This window comes from Alligator mississippiensis, chromosome 5 (genome assembly GCF_030867095.1).
Source record: "Alligator mississippiensis isolate rAllMis1 chromosome 5, rAllMis1, whole genome shotgun sequence".
In the NCBI taxonomy this organism is placed as follows: Eukaryota; Metazoa; Chordata; order Crocodylia; family Alligatoridae; genus Alligator; species Alligator mississippiensis.
In genome coordinates this window covers 85615675-85630012 of record NC_081828.1, presented here as the reverse complement: position 1 = coordinate 85630012, position 14338 = coordinate 85615675, and the positions used below count along the sequence as shown (strand labels likewise).

The 14338-nt window shown below is 43.3% G+C and overlaps 1 long non-coding RNA gene across 2 annotated transcripts in view; it reads right to left on the bottom strand.

The window, feature by feature from the left end:
* Positions 1-13968, bottom strand: part of LOC109281059 (uncharacterized) — a 38892-nt gene extending 24924 nt beyond the window's left edge. For both annotated transcript variants that reach the window (XR_009462489.1, XR_009462490.1), the window contains exons 1-3: positions 11072-13968; positions 2162-2221; positions 1030-1137 (exon numbers count right to left, since the gene is read on the bottom strand). This is a non-coding gene — a long non-coding RNA (uncharacterized LOC109281059). The remainder of the gene's footprint in view (positions 1-1029; positions 1138-2161; positions 2222-11071) is intronic.
* Between the last annotated feature and the right edge of the window lie 370 nt (positions 13969-14338).

The following is a 14338-nucleotide window of genomic DNA, read 5'->3' as shown; positions in this document are numbered from 1 at the left end:
TGTAAGGAATCTCTGGAACTTGTCTTTGTAAAACAATAGCACTGATCTTCAGTTGATGTAAATCACTCCCTTCGCTTTAAGGGAGCTTTTCTAGTCAATGTCTGCTGAGTAGTTAGAATTTCCCCCTTTTTCACCAAAGAAAAAAGAATCAGGTTGACAGCTTGCCACTTGGAAAAAATGGCAAAGTTCAGAACGCATCTCTGTCAGTATATATATTTATGTTTTTATGCCTTATGTCATGCCTCTCGGTCTATACATCAATTCTCGTTTGCCGTCTTCAGCAATCCTTGCAGTTCATTACTTTCCTAGCCAAATCTTATAAAAAGATTTTTCTCCATGTTTTCTACAGTTAAAAACAATTCTGTAACACATAAGTCTATACTTCCCCCAATAATGCACCAATATCAACAGAGCAATAGAGCTATTTTGGATTACACACACACACACGCACACACACACACACACACACACTCTACAGCAAGGCAAGGTATTCCAGCAATCGGGGAACTACATTCAATTATCTCTATCACTAACACTTCAGGTGACACTGACCAATTCTCTTCACTTCTTGGTGCTCTGAATTTCCCTCCCAACTTTTGCCTATTGAGACTATAAACTTTTCAGGGCCCAGGCTGTCTCATACTCAGTTTACACAGTGCCCAGCTGGTGCTAGTGCAATACGAACATTAACACACTAACATGACTAGCCCAGGACATGCCTACTGATATGATGGTGATTAAAACATATGAAACCCAGATAAATGTAGAAGCAGACTATGCAAGAATTCTCAATACTGTACTAGACTCATGTGTTTTATATTGAAAGACCATGTACATAGTTCCGCTTAAATTCTGCTAGAAACCTCAACAACATTACTGGGTCTATCTATTACAGCTCTTTCATATTTACTGAAAAACATCTATAAATCAAATAAGAATTTCTCAAATGTACATCCTGGTAGTAATTGTATCTTAGAAATATAGTTTAAATGTGCATCACTTATCATGTCCTTTGATTCCATTACTCACCTTCATCAACTGCAGGAGCTGCAGTAATAGCTTCAAGAAAAATACAGAATTGTCCTTCCCAGTAACAGTCATGGAAGGCACCATGTGTCACTGGCTAGGGCTTTCTCCCTGTAGAGAAGAAAAATGCATTTCTGAGTGTTGGTTCTTGAACTTTTCAAGACTGCAAATTTCCCTGTGTTGGTTGCAGGTTAGGCAAGAATGCCACCTGACTTCAGATAGTTATATACTAACAAATTTCACCTTCCTTACATATCCCTCCCTGTTCAGAAAAAAAGAACAGATGAAGGGGACAGAGACAATGCCATTAGATATTATGAGACAAATTCAGTGAACCCCTTACATAAAGCAGGTCCAAAAATGGCAAATAATTCCCATAATAAACATTTCCAAAGAAACAAATTATCACCAGAGTACTGAAAAGATAGCTGGGCCAATTTTATTCATTTTTTTAATGAAAAATTGAAATGGATTTCTACTTTTTCTATGAGGATATTTGGCTACTGAGAAATTTAATTTTTTTATTAAAAAACAGAACATTGCAGAAGAAAAGAAATGTCAAGGACGTTTTTGTTTTGAAATGAAACCATTTGTTGGCAAGAAAAAAACATTTTTCGACCCAAAAAATTTCAACTAGTTCATGTTTAAATCCTACTGCACCCTAACCATTTTAACTATAGATGGAATTAATAAGGTTGACTCTGAAACAGATGGAGGCTGCTGGAAATTTTCAGACTGTATTTTTCAACAATATTAGCCAGGTATAAAACTACCCAGGTTAAAATAAAATGTGATCAACATTCTGAAGTGTGTTGGAATGAAGGCTCCATTTCTCTGTACCTATGCACTTTGTTGGCTTTGGTGAGAAAATATGGCAAATTCCTTGTGAAAAAATGGCCAACTCAATTCTCAAAGGCATATCACTCCTTGAAATTAAAAACCCTTTCAAATAAGGCTGTCCCAATTCTAAGTTAACCTTATCTTTGATACCACCAGCTGCCTTCTTTTTCCAGTGACAACCTGTGTCCCTCTCCCTTAAAGCCAGAGTTTTAAGGTAGCAGACATGTCCCCAATTCAGTGTGAACATTCTACCAAATCTTATGTTTGCTGAGCGCCTGCAGTTCTGTTCACTCACCTGGACAGTGACAGAGTTAAGCAATAACCAGCCAGCTTTCACAAAGCACAGTACACTATACTGTAAAATAATCAAAGAGAAAACATGCAAAACAATGAACAGTCAACACATAGGCTGAATTTTCAGATATTAGCTAGCAACCACACAGGATTCAGATAGATAAAGACAAATTCATCAGTTGTTGGTTCCTTTACATCTCCCCCCAGTACCACATTAACTTCCAGCCCAGTATGCCATTAGTCTTTTCACAACAAAGTCTCATATTCACAACTGTTGGCTCATATTGAGCTTATTGTCCACTGTAACCACCAGGTCCTTTTTTGCAAAGATGCTGCTTAAGCAGTCAGTCCCCACTCTGTACCGGTACCTGAGATTGTTCAGTCCTCAGTGCAGGACTCTGCATTTGTGCTTATTGAATTTCATGACATTTCTTGAGATTTAATCCTCCAATTGGTCTAGGTCACTTTGAACGGTAGCCCTACCCTCCAGCATATTTATTACTCCACCCACCTTGGGGTCACCTGCAAATTTGCTGAAGGTGCAATCCATCTCATCTTCCAGATTGTTGATGCAGATAATGAAAACTGGCCCCAGGACCAATCCCTGGGGCACTGCACTTGGTACCAGCTGACAATTAAACATCGAGCCATTGATTACCACCCTTTGAGTCTGACAATCCAGACAGTTTTCTACCCTCCTTAAAGCCCATTCATCTAACCAGTACTTCTTTATCTGGCTTGCAAGAATGTTGTGAGAGACCATATCAAAAGCCTTGCTAAAAATCAAGGTATACCACATCCACTGGTCTCCCTGTATCTACAAAGTCAGTCATCTCATCCTTGAAGGCAATCAGGTTGGTCAGGCATGACTTCCCTTTGGTAAATCCATGCTGACTATTCCTGATCATTTTCTTCTCCTCCAAGTGATTAGAAATGGATTCCTTGAGGACCTGCTTCATGATCTCACCAGGCTGACCAATCCATAGTTCCCTGGATCCTTCTTCTTCCCTTTCTTAAAGATGGCCACTATATTTGACCTTTCTCTATCGTCTGGGACCTCTTCCAATCGCCACAGTTTTTCAAAGATAATGGTCAGTGGCTTTGCAATCACATCAGCCAACTCCTTCAGCACCCATGGGTGCATTGCATCCATCTCCATGCACTCATACACATTAGGCCTGTTTAAAGCGGCTAGTATTCGCTTCAGATTCGGCTGATTCAGGGGACAGCGATTTGATTTGGTGATTTGAATCACTGCCCTGAATCGATTTGGCCAAATCTGATTCAGAGATTTGGCTGCTGCCAAATCTGTTAATCACCCAGCTCCATCCCCCGCCCACCCTCCTAGCCTGGCAATGGCTGTCCCACCCACCCCAGCTCCCAGCTCTTTGGGGAAAAAAAAGCCCCCATTCACCAGGTGCTGCCAGGCGGGAGATGATCCCTGCTGCCCCCCACTGCCCCACACCACATGGGGGGCTCTGCACAAGCCCCTCCCCCCCACTATCCTCATGGCTGCCTCACCTGCCCCAGCTCCGGCCCCTTAAGAAAAAAATCCCCCAAAACCCTACATTCACCATTCCTGCCTGGCAGGGGGGTGATCCCCACAGTCCCCTGCTGCCCTGTGCTGCATGGGGGGCTCTGCATGAGCCCCCTGAAGCCCCAAGGCCAATGCAGGAGTGGTGAGTCTCAGGGTTTTTCTCATTTGTTTTCTTAAAGGGCTGGAGCTGGGGCAGGTGGGGCAGCCATGGGGGGGCTGGGGTAGTGAGGGGAGGTTGGGGGGCTCATGACAGAGACCCCCACATAGCATAGGGCAGTGGGGGCAGCAAGGATCGGCCCACCTGGCAACACCCAGTGAGTGGGGCTTTGTTTTAAAGCACTGGGAGCTAGGGTGGGCAGGGCAGCCATAGGGGGCTGGGGGAGTGGGTGGGGGTTAGGGGGGCTGGGGGATCAGGCAGGGTCTGGCAGGGGTCCCCCCCATGGTCCCCTCCCCCACCCCCTACTTACTAGCTCCAAGTCTGGCTCCAGCTCCCTGCTACAGGGGAGGGGACTGTCTGAATCGTTGAAGCTCTCCAAATTTTTTCCGAAGATCTGGAAAGCTTTCAATTGATTCAGATGTTTTAATTAGTCCCCTGATTCAGAAATTTGGCCACCAAATCAAGCCGAATCTCCTCCGAATTGAATCAGCACCCGAAGTTTCGCACAGCCCTAATACACATGTCCAGATTTTCTAAATATTCCCTAACCTCTTCTTTTGTTATTGTTTCGTCTCCTCCCCAAACTATGCTCCCAGGTGCAGTAGTTAAATCCCACTGTAATTTACAGACAAGTGAAAGCATAGGATGAGGATAGAAGTGCCTACAGTTTAAGCTACAGAAGCCCATGACTGGGGGAGAAAAAATCATTTCTGGGGCTGTCCACTCCTTTCTGTCTAGCATCCCATTCACCTTCCACTTCATGATTCCATCTTAATCTGCAATATTTGGTGAGAAATATGACTAAATGTCTAACAGCCTGGATACCTAATTATGCTACATTCACTCAATCATGAACGGCGTGTGCCCCCAGTGGCTGGGGAGGCATGGCTGCACTGGCGGTGGCAGGAGCCCAGTGGTGGTGAGTGGGGAGCTCCCGTAGACACTGCTGGCACTGTTGTGGGTGTGTGTGTGGGGGGCGGGGGGAAGAGGGGGGTGGCAAGTGCTGACCATGAGTCAGCGACCACCCAAAAGCACCACCAGCAGTGTTGGCAGTGCCTTTTTGCAGGGGGTGCACGTGCACCCCCTACACATCGTCCCTGCACTCAATGGGCCTTATCTACCAATAGGAAAGAAAGGAAAATGCTGCCTGTAGAAAAAAAGCATATAGATCTCAATCTCATTCCGACTGAAGTGAATGACAAAACTCCTGTTTATTTTAGAAGGAACAGAATAGGCCTCTAAGAGATGGATCAGAAATATACTTTAGAAATCAGCAGAGAAAGAAGTAGGCAAGAAGAAAGGAAAGACAGTCTGCAGATTTTCCTGTCAACCTCAATATCATCAATCATAGGCTGTATACAACATATGAGAGACAGACATTCTCTATATGGCAGTTTGCCCTATGGTTCACCATTCAGTCCAATATTGGCATGGGCTGCTTCAATGGCAGTTGTGTTTAATAAAATGAAATAAAATCAACCTACACAGCAGTTCTTATAGTGTCAGCATCTCACAGAGAAAGCACCGCAAGGAAACTGGCTGCTTTCAAAATTGGAAAGATGCAGATGACAAATAATCCTCTAAGGAGCAAACACTGCAGTGCAAACAAGCCTGAGCACTATGCTGTAAGTGTTTGCAAACAATTTTGCTAGGCAAAGAGTAGACATCTGTGGTGCTCAGTACTATCCACTCTCAAAGTAATATGCAGGACCTAGTCACTTCTGATTCATTCTCTCTCGTCTTTTGCTTTTGAAGCATCTGCTTAGAGTCCTATCAGTTTCAAAAAAGAAATATAATGGGTCAAATTCATTTCCAATGCAAAGCCACTAAAAACAGTGGTGTCATACAAAAGAGGCATGTGATCCAAACTGTGCTTGTTGCAGGAATGAAAGATAACCCAAATGGCATCACATACATAAATAAAAAGGGATATAAGAGGAACACAAAGAAAATGACATTTCCAATATCAGTTCATTTGTACTGAAGCAGAAAAGAATGACATAGCCTTGCTGAGCCTTTAGGAAAGCAAGCAATAGCTTTGACAGCCAACCTGAAAAAGAGTTCATAATGCTACATACGCTATCTAAAACATTCTGACATTTTCTCATGCTCCTGAAATGTCTCTATATTATAGGAAATAAACTACCTGTGAGCTAAAACAACTCATAAAAGTCTAGGAAAATATATTCATTGGGTCTTTTTCAACAAAGTTTGAAGGTCAAGCAACGCAAGCTATTCCCACAACTTTTGAAATTGAAAAAGTTGCCTACAGAGTACTGAAGACCGAAGGGAATGTTAAGCGAAGTACTTTTGACATTTCTAGAACTGCATTTGCTCCTCCAATATCATTTTGCACAGATCCAGTTTGTTTTGTTGATAGTTTTTTAATTTGTATTAAAGAGTTTTAATTAAAAGGAAAAAAAATGTTTGCAACATTGTCACCACAGCCTCCAGCAGGCTTCTTCGAAGAAAAACATCTGACAGAGAACACTTTGTAGAATACCTAATGTTCCCAGACTCAATACATGCCCTACATATGATCTCTGCTGGTTCCTAATATGTACCAAGCCCTGATCCTCAAAGCACAATGCACAGGAGGAATTTACATGTGAATCAAACACATTGAACCCAATGGGATTGATTACTCACCTGCTAAAAGACCAGAAGCATAATGATTGACAGTGAATGTTTAAATGTAAATATTTTTCTGAGTTACCAGTTGTTTTAGTCAAGCTCTGGGAAAGTGTAAGGAGATGCTCAGCCTGAAACTCAGCTGCAGGCAGTAGGAGTTAAGAGTCTGTCTGGCTGGAAGACTGGCAGCGGTGCACATGATGAATGAATTAGGGTAGAGCCACAAAGAAGCTTCCAAGCTCCATGAGCAGAGTGCAAAGGAGAGAGAGAGAGAGAGAGGGAAGGCTGTGGTGCGGAAGGAAAAGCATATAGCATGGTTTACCTTCTCAGGGTCTGAGAAAAGACCACAGGCTTTGGTTGATCTGTTTATCTATTTGTTGTTTTGCATAGTTGTTAGCTTTATTGGTTCTGTTGTTTCTTTGGAGACAAGTTTGCCCCATGGAAAATACACTGGCTAGAAATGCATAATACAAGTCAACTGGCATTGAGAAGGAAGCTGGGTGAGTGACCTATTTGCAGTATTCAATTCCATTGGAATAAACCTGGCACATGGACCTGATTACTACAATTACGGCAAATCCCTTTTTATTTTCTAACCTGTTCAAAAGGGGAAAAAAAGTTCAAGAAATTTGAGTTGATTTCCTCATCTGGCCCAGGCAGATGCATTTACACAGCTGTGGCAGGAGGTGGAAGAGAAATCAGGAAAACAACAATAGAAGGTTTCCTTCCTGCCATTGTTATTTTGTGTACAGCAGCCACTGATGATGGTAGCAGCAATTGCTCAATTTGAGGATGTTCTCTACCATGTCTCATTGATGGGTCTTGAGGTGACTTAAGAGTCCTATCCTTGAGCCACATACTCATCCGCAGAAGTTTCCAGTCTTTCCACAGGGAAGAGTAGGCCATAGGCCAGGGATTTCTCTCCTTTTCCTTCCTCTGCTCTCTCTTTTCTGCTTTGAGGGCAAGACACCTTACCTCAAAATGGGCTTCTACTTGTTTGAGGTTGCAGTGCCATTGGAGTTGGTTGACAGACAGCTCTTGATGTTGGCATCTGTTTTCCTTGTCACAGTGTGTCCTTGTAGCATTTCCTCTGGCCACTGTAAAATCTCAGGTCACAACTAAGCTGGGAGTAGAGCACTTGTTTGGGGAGTCAAGAGTCAGGCATTCCACACGCAGTGTCGTCCAATGAAGTTGGTGCTTGAAGATCAGTGATTCAATGCTGGTAACACTGGCTTCATTGAGTATGCTGGCATCTGCACAGCAATCTTCCCATTTGATGTGGAGGAATTTTCAGAGGCATGGTTGGTGATACTGGCCTGAAAGCTGCTTTGGCAAAATGCTTAGCACAAGCAATAGGAAGACAAGGTTCTTTGGGTGAATCTGATAGCTTTTATTAGACCAACTTAAATAGTTGGAAAAAAATTTTCTTAGCAAGCTTTCGGGTTTAAAAACCCTTTGTCAGGCTGAGGAAGCCTCTGCATTCAGTGTGTGCTCTTTCTGGATGGAATGAATAGTACAAAAGCCAGAGGCTGGGCTGGTATGCCTAGCACAAGCAACGGCATTTTGTGCCTTGACGTAAGTAACACCACTAACTTAAAGTAAAGCGAGTCACAGTTTAGGGTGACCTTTTTATAAACCATGACAGTGATAAAGTTAAAAGAAGATGTGGTTTAGCAGTCTGACACAGCCAGATGCAGACAGCAGCCTGACAGGAAAATGACCACTGTAAAAGATGATTAGTGGATTAGTACTTTACACAAGGCTTCACAACTGATGAAATCTATGGCCTTATGGAGGTCAATGAAGGTCATATACAGATCCTGATGTTTTTTGCCAACTAGGTTGTTCCTAGACCTGGTGGGCAACAAAGATCATTTCAGTGCTCCACAGCATGGTCTGAAACCACACTGAGATTTCAGCAGGACTTCCTGAGCAAGAGGTAGAAGATGGTTTTGGAGGATGCAGGCAAGGATTTTCCCTGCTGTGGAAAGGAGGGCAATGCCTTGATAGTTCCCACACAGAGACTTATCTTCTTTCTTGAAGATAGCCATGATGTTGGCATTCCTCAGGTCCTCAGGGATCTCTTTGTTGTTCTAAATTCATAGAATAAATTTATGGAGTCCCAGTACCAGTTCCTCCCTGCCAGCCTTGTAGAGAGGTATGTCATCCAGTCCAGTAGCCTTGTTGTTCTTCGTTTCCTTGATGGCATGCCAGACTTCTTCTAGGACAGGATGGTTAGTGAGGGATCCACTTTCAGGGTGTTTGGGGGTGGACTCAATTGTGGTATCCACAACCACAATTGACTACCACAGTTGACTCACAGTTCAGGAGTACTTCAAAGTACTCTTTCAATCTAGCTTGGATAGGAGCATCATCTTTGAGGAGTGTCAAGCCATGCTGTGACCACAAAAAAGTAGAAGAGTTGGAAGTTGGGCCATAGATTACTTTTATTACTTGGAAAAAGCTACACATGTCATGTTTGTCAGCATAAAGTTGGATCTCCTTGGCTTTATCTTGCCACCACTGATTTTTGATTTCCCAGATCCTCCTTTGAGCTTTGGCTTTGAGGAGTTGATGCGTGTCCTTTCTTTATGGAGATGAAGTGTCATCTTGCCAAACAGAATGAGCCCTTCTCTTCTGCTTGAGGAGGGCTTCAGCATCACTCTCAGCATCACTCTTATAGAACTGTTCTTGGTGCCAATGAGTGGTATAGGCCAATGGATTCAGTACAGATCACATGAATGGCAGCTTTAAACCCCTTCCAGAGTCCCTCAGTGTTGCCTTCATTTGTGGACAGGGCAGAGAGCTTTCCATGGAGGCACTGTTGGAGATTCTTACAGACCTTCAGATCTTGAGGAGATTCGGTGTTGAGAGTCCTTCACTTTGCTTTTATCTGTTTTCAGTGTTTTGGAGCAAGCCAGATGTTCATAATGGATCTGACAAGACAGTGTTCTATCCAGGAGTCATTGATTCCTTGTATGGCTTATGTGATATGGATATCCATTCGAACATGGGCTCTAGCAATAACATAATTGAGGATGTGCCAATGCTTAGAGTGAGGGTTTCTCCATGTGCTCTTGTATTTGTCACTCTGTCTGAAGGTGGTGTCCATGATGATAAGAACATGCTCTGCACATTTGCTCAGGAGAAGGATGCCATTGGAGTTGGCTTTCCCTACTCCTTTCTTCCCAAAGGCTACCACTCCAGGTCACATCTGATTCTGGCACTGAAGTCACGAAGGAAAAGGATCTTGTCCTCCTTGTGAATATTAGTCAGAACGTAGTCAAAATTGGAGTAGAACTGTTCTTTGACATTATCATCAGCATTAAGCAGTGGGGCATACTCGCTGATGATGGTGGCATACTGGTTGCTGCTGAGCTTAAGATGAAGGATCATAAGTCATTTGTTAATACCCACAGGGAGCTCCATAAGCTGATTGACAAGCTGATTCTTGATGGCGAAGACAATACTTTAAATACATTTGCCCTGGGCCAATTTCCCTTTCCAGAATAAGGTGTAGCCTCCATCCTCTTCCTACAGTTGACCAGTCCCCTCATCTCACTCAGAGCTGCAACGTTGATGTTTTATCTAACTAGTTCTCTGGAGATGATGGCAGTTCTTCTTTCTGGTTGCTGATTGTTTTGGTTATCCAACAAAGTACAAACATTACATGTTACAAAAATCATTTTCTTCTTTATGATGTTTTCAACTGCAGAAAGAGTGATCCCACTGGACACAGTTGTCCAGCCAGAAGCAGATAAGATGGCTAGAAAAGGTGCTCTAAATCTAGGCTCTTCCCCGTGTGAGGTGAGCAGATGGGATCCTGAGTAGGACTGCTCAGCCAAAGTAACAGTTGCCAAACTGCTGTCTTAACCCAAGTGCAAGACGGCCATCAGGCCACCACCGCCTGCATGCAGATTCATGGCTGGAGACTGCAAAAGTCACTAGTTCTACCACTATCATTACTGGTCCATTGCTGCATGGCTTTTGGAGGTTTGTACAAGACAGCATGTTGTTTCCTATGGTAGAAGGCTGAGATCTGAGCCCAGAGGCCAAGGAGAATCCTAGATGACAGGATACCTCCATCTTACTGCAACCTTCTTTGAACTTTACAGCCATTACAATCCTGACATCTTCTTCCGCCTGATCCACCACTGAGGATTTGGGATTGGACTGTGGGGCTTGTCTGGAACCTGCCCTCACACCTGTTCACCATGATTGACCCTGCCAGGAATGTAACACTCCAGAAAACATAGCTCTGAGGGTCATTGGGACACTCAAGCTTCCCCACCATTGATCTTGGTTCATGGAGAGGACAACAGCAGCCCTAAGATGCCAGTCAGCCAGACGTCCATTTGCCATACAAAAGAAGAATAAGAAACACGGGGCCTCCCCAGAAGCCTCAGCAGGGAAGACCCACATGGTTCTCAAGCCAGATTGGGACCACAAAGAGTAAATACTTCCACTTAATATCTCTGGAATTAATATATCACCAGACAAGGTGTGCTGATGGGGGTTGCTGTAGGATAGCACAACTGAGCCCCTTCTAGACACTCAGCAGTGAAATTCATGCATTTTTAACTTACCAAGGGACTTCTACCGTGTTGATGCTCTTGCGTGTGTTCTGTTGCCACCCTGGGGAGACATGAGCAGCCTCGGACTTCTTGTTTAAACAAAGAGGAATCCAAAAACTAACATCTCGCACACCCAGGGGAGGATCTGAGGCTGGTACCACTGAAGGTTGCTGCTGTAACACCTGAAGGAAACACTTGCCAGGTCATATTGCAATGAAGAGTACTTGTAATAAGCCTAGGGGTTACTATTAAAAGTTCACTTGATACCAAATCAGATGAGAAGCCATGTCAATGCTTGGTGGTCTCTGGTAAAAGAAATCCTAGGGGCAACAATTGGCAAGCCAGCCAAGCAGAGATGGATTGACAGTATCAAGTTGGGAACTACAGCTAGTGGGCAAAGGTAATCTCTAGGGGTTGAGGATCAAGGACTGCAACCTAGAACCCCAATTTCTCCTGTATGAGGGTGCTAGAGAGAGCTAATTCTTAAGCAGATTTGTTCTGGGCAAATTGTAAAAATTGAGCATGATGTTGCCTTTCCCTTGCAGCTGTCTGTGGGAACTGAAAGTTGATACAGAGAAACAGGTTAAGCAGTTGAAAAATCCTCACCGTCAGATGGCTGTTAAAGCCTTGCAGATGGCTGTTAAACAAAAGGTGACTGCAGAGGAGAGAAAGATGTGGAAAGCCTTTAGAAAGAAAGGCAGTGAAGAGATTAACAGAGCTCATTGAGATGCAAGAGTGGGCAGGAGGAGAGAGTAGGAATGAAACTTTAGGTAGGACTGCTTTGAGAAAAAGTTGTGTCCTGATCTCAAAGTGCCTAAGGTCATGCTGTGGTCTGTTTGGGTTAAGTACAACTTCTATCGCTGGTCCGATAAGAAGTCAGTAGCAGAGAAAACTAAATTTTGTGCTAGGAACTGTGTGAATGTTTGTAACAGAAGTAGAAGTAAGAAGTGGGATACATTACAGAAATTGTTGAAGTGCTTGTGCAAAACAGAAAACAAACCAGTGCTGTGTTTTTGCTCTGTGCCTGTATTGCAATGCAGAGAATGTTGGAAGTGCAAATGCCTGCAAAACTGTCTTTGCTACCTTCCCCTCCACACCCTCTGCTCTCCAGGATTAGTGTCAATATCCTAGAAAGAAAAAGTGTTAGCAGCTATTAAGGGTTTTGCTGTGATTGATAGGATTAACCAAGACAACTGAATGCTAAGGTCCAGGCAAAGAAAAAGTTAAGATGTGGCAATATACAGGCCTGTGTCTTGACTGAGGGACCAAACCCTCACCCACAAAGGCTGCTAGAATTTCAGCGCACTTTGCTATAGCTGTTACTGCGCTTAAAGCTCTGAAGTCTATTGTCAGTTTTCAGGGTTTCCACTTTGTCTTCAGAACAGACCAAACTCTAAATCAGGGAGTCTCACACACTAAGCATCTATATTATTATCACTTTCTGACTTAAACTATTTACTATGAGTTTTAATTGCATTTCAGCTTATGCATTTTGCTTTACCAAGAGACTTCTGCCCTGTTGATGCTCTTGTATCTTCTCCTAGAAAGAAAACAAAGTACTCCCTTCAAGTAAATGAATGTAGCACCACTCATTAATGTTATACCAATAGTGAAAGCCCCATTAATCAAATCAAAGATTACTCCAGGTTTGCTTCAACTGAAAGCAGAACACAGTTTCCTACACAATCAAACAAGTTCCTTCATTAAAAAAAAAAAAGGAATCAAGAAGTAATCTGGGAGCTCACAAAAGTGGCAAGGCTACTAATGCAATCCATACGTGTTAGAAACGAAGGTCTCCGTGGGGTCCAGACCAGGATTTAAGAGGATAGAAATGGCAACAAATCTAAAAGTTTCTTTAGAAGAGAAACGTCAGGGTGAGTGTGAAAGCCTAGTAGAACAGGTAATCTTATATTTAATTACCTTTTGGGGAAAATACATCTGACATTTTCAATTCATTCCCTGCTACCAAGCTAAGTGCTTCAAAAGCCACACTGCAGTCAGCCAAGTGTTTCCCAAATTCTCCCCCATCCCACAAGGTACTCTAGCAACCTCTTGCAACAGCATTTGCTTCTGCTGTCACTATTTTAATTGAATGTTCCAAGATGTATGGAAATGAATTAGCCACTTTTCTTTCTAGGATGCAAGGCTGTTGGTAGTTGACATTTAATGCATCAAATCCTCTGTGTACATTCTCTGTCTGGTAGGTGCACTCTCCACAAGTTCATCAACAAGTTATGGTTCACAGTACTGATATGATTATAACATTCATTTCTATTGTCAGTGAGTGTTTACTACCCCAGCTTCATGAAGGGGGCTCAAGGCCACTGAGCACAAAGAACTTCTGTTCTTGTTCTGCTGCAAGCTAACTTGGAAGAAAAAAGCCCTACCTTCTTTCTCTCAGGTGTCAGAGGAAAGTGGTGAATATTTCTCGATTGGCTGCACTTGGGAAGCTGCCTGTAGGGCCTTAAGGAGAGGGAATACTTGGCACTTCTATTGTGACTCACATGTACAGGTACTAAAGCATTGTACCAACATGAACTAATTAGCTGGGAGGAAGTCATATATCTCCTACCTTCTGCAGAGTGAGATTACCACATTCAAAAGTACCTCCTTGCATCCCTCTATGCCTCCACCTTCCCACTCCCCAAACTCCCTGTCACCCTGCTATTTTTCAGAGAATTTCTCCAACACTCTGACCCATGCCAAGGTCCCACCTTCTCACTCCTCATACCATGCGTTTTGCATACCATCTGACACTGTCCACTTCCCTCTCCCCTCATATCTCCCCATTTTCCCATCCCACCCTATTCCAGGTTCCTCTATTCACTTCCCATGCCAGGAATTCTATGTGCATATCATTGTCATATCATAGCAGAGCCACTGGCACAGCTGTTCAAGCATTCATGGTGCTCTGGTCAGGTCTCAGAGGATTGGAAAAGTGCCAGTGTGGTCCCTTTTTTCAAGAAGGGGAGGAGGGAACAACCGGGAAACTATAGGCCAGTTAGTCTCACCTCTATCCTTGGGAAAACTCTGAAAAAAATCATTAAGGATCACATCTGTGAGAAGGGAAATAATGCTGAAAGGAAATCAGCATGGATTCATTGCAGGTAGATCCTGCCTGACTAACCTCGTTTCTTTTTATGACCATGTCACAAAATGCTTTGATGCAGAAGTCAAGGTAGATGTCATCAACCTAGACTTTAAGAAGGCCTTTGATATGGTATCTGATTTTGTTCTTGTAAATAAACTGACAGGCTGTGATGCAGATGATTACATGGT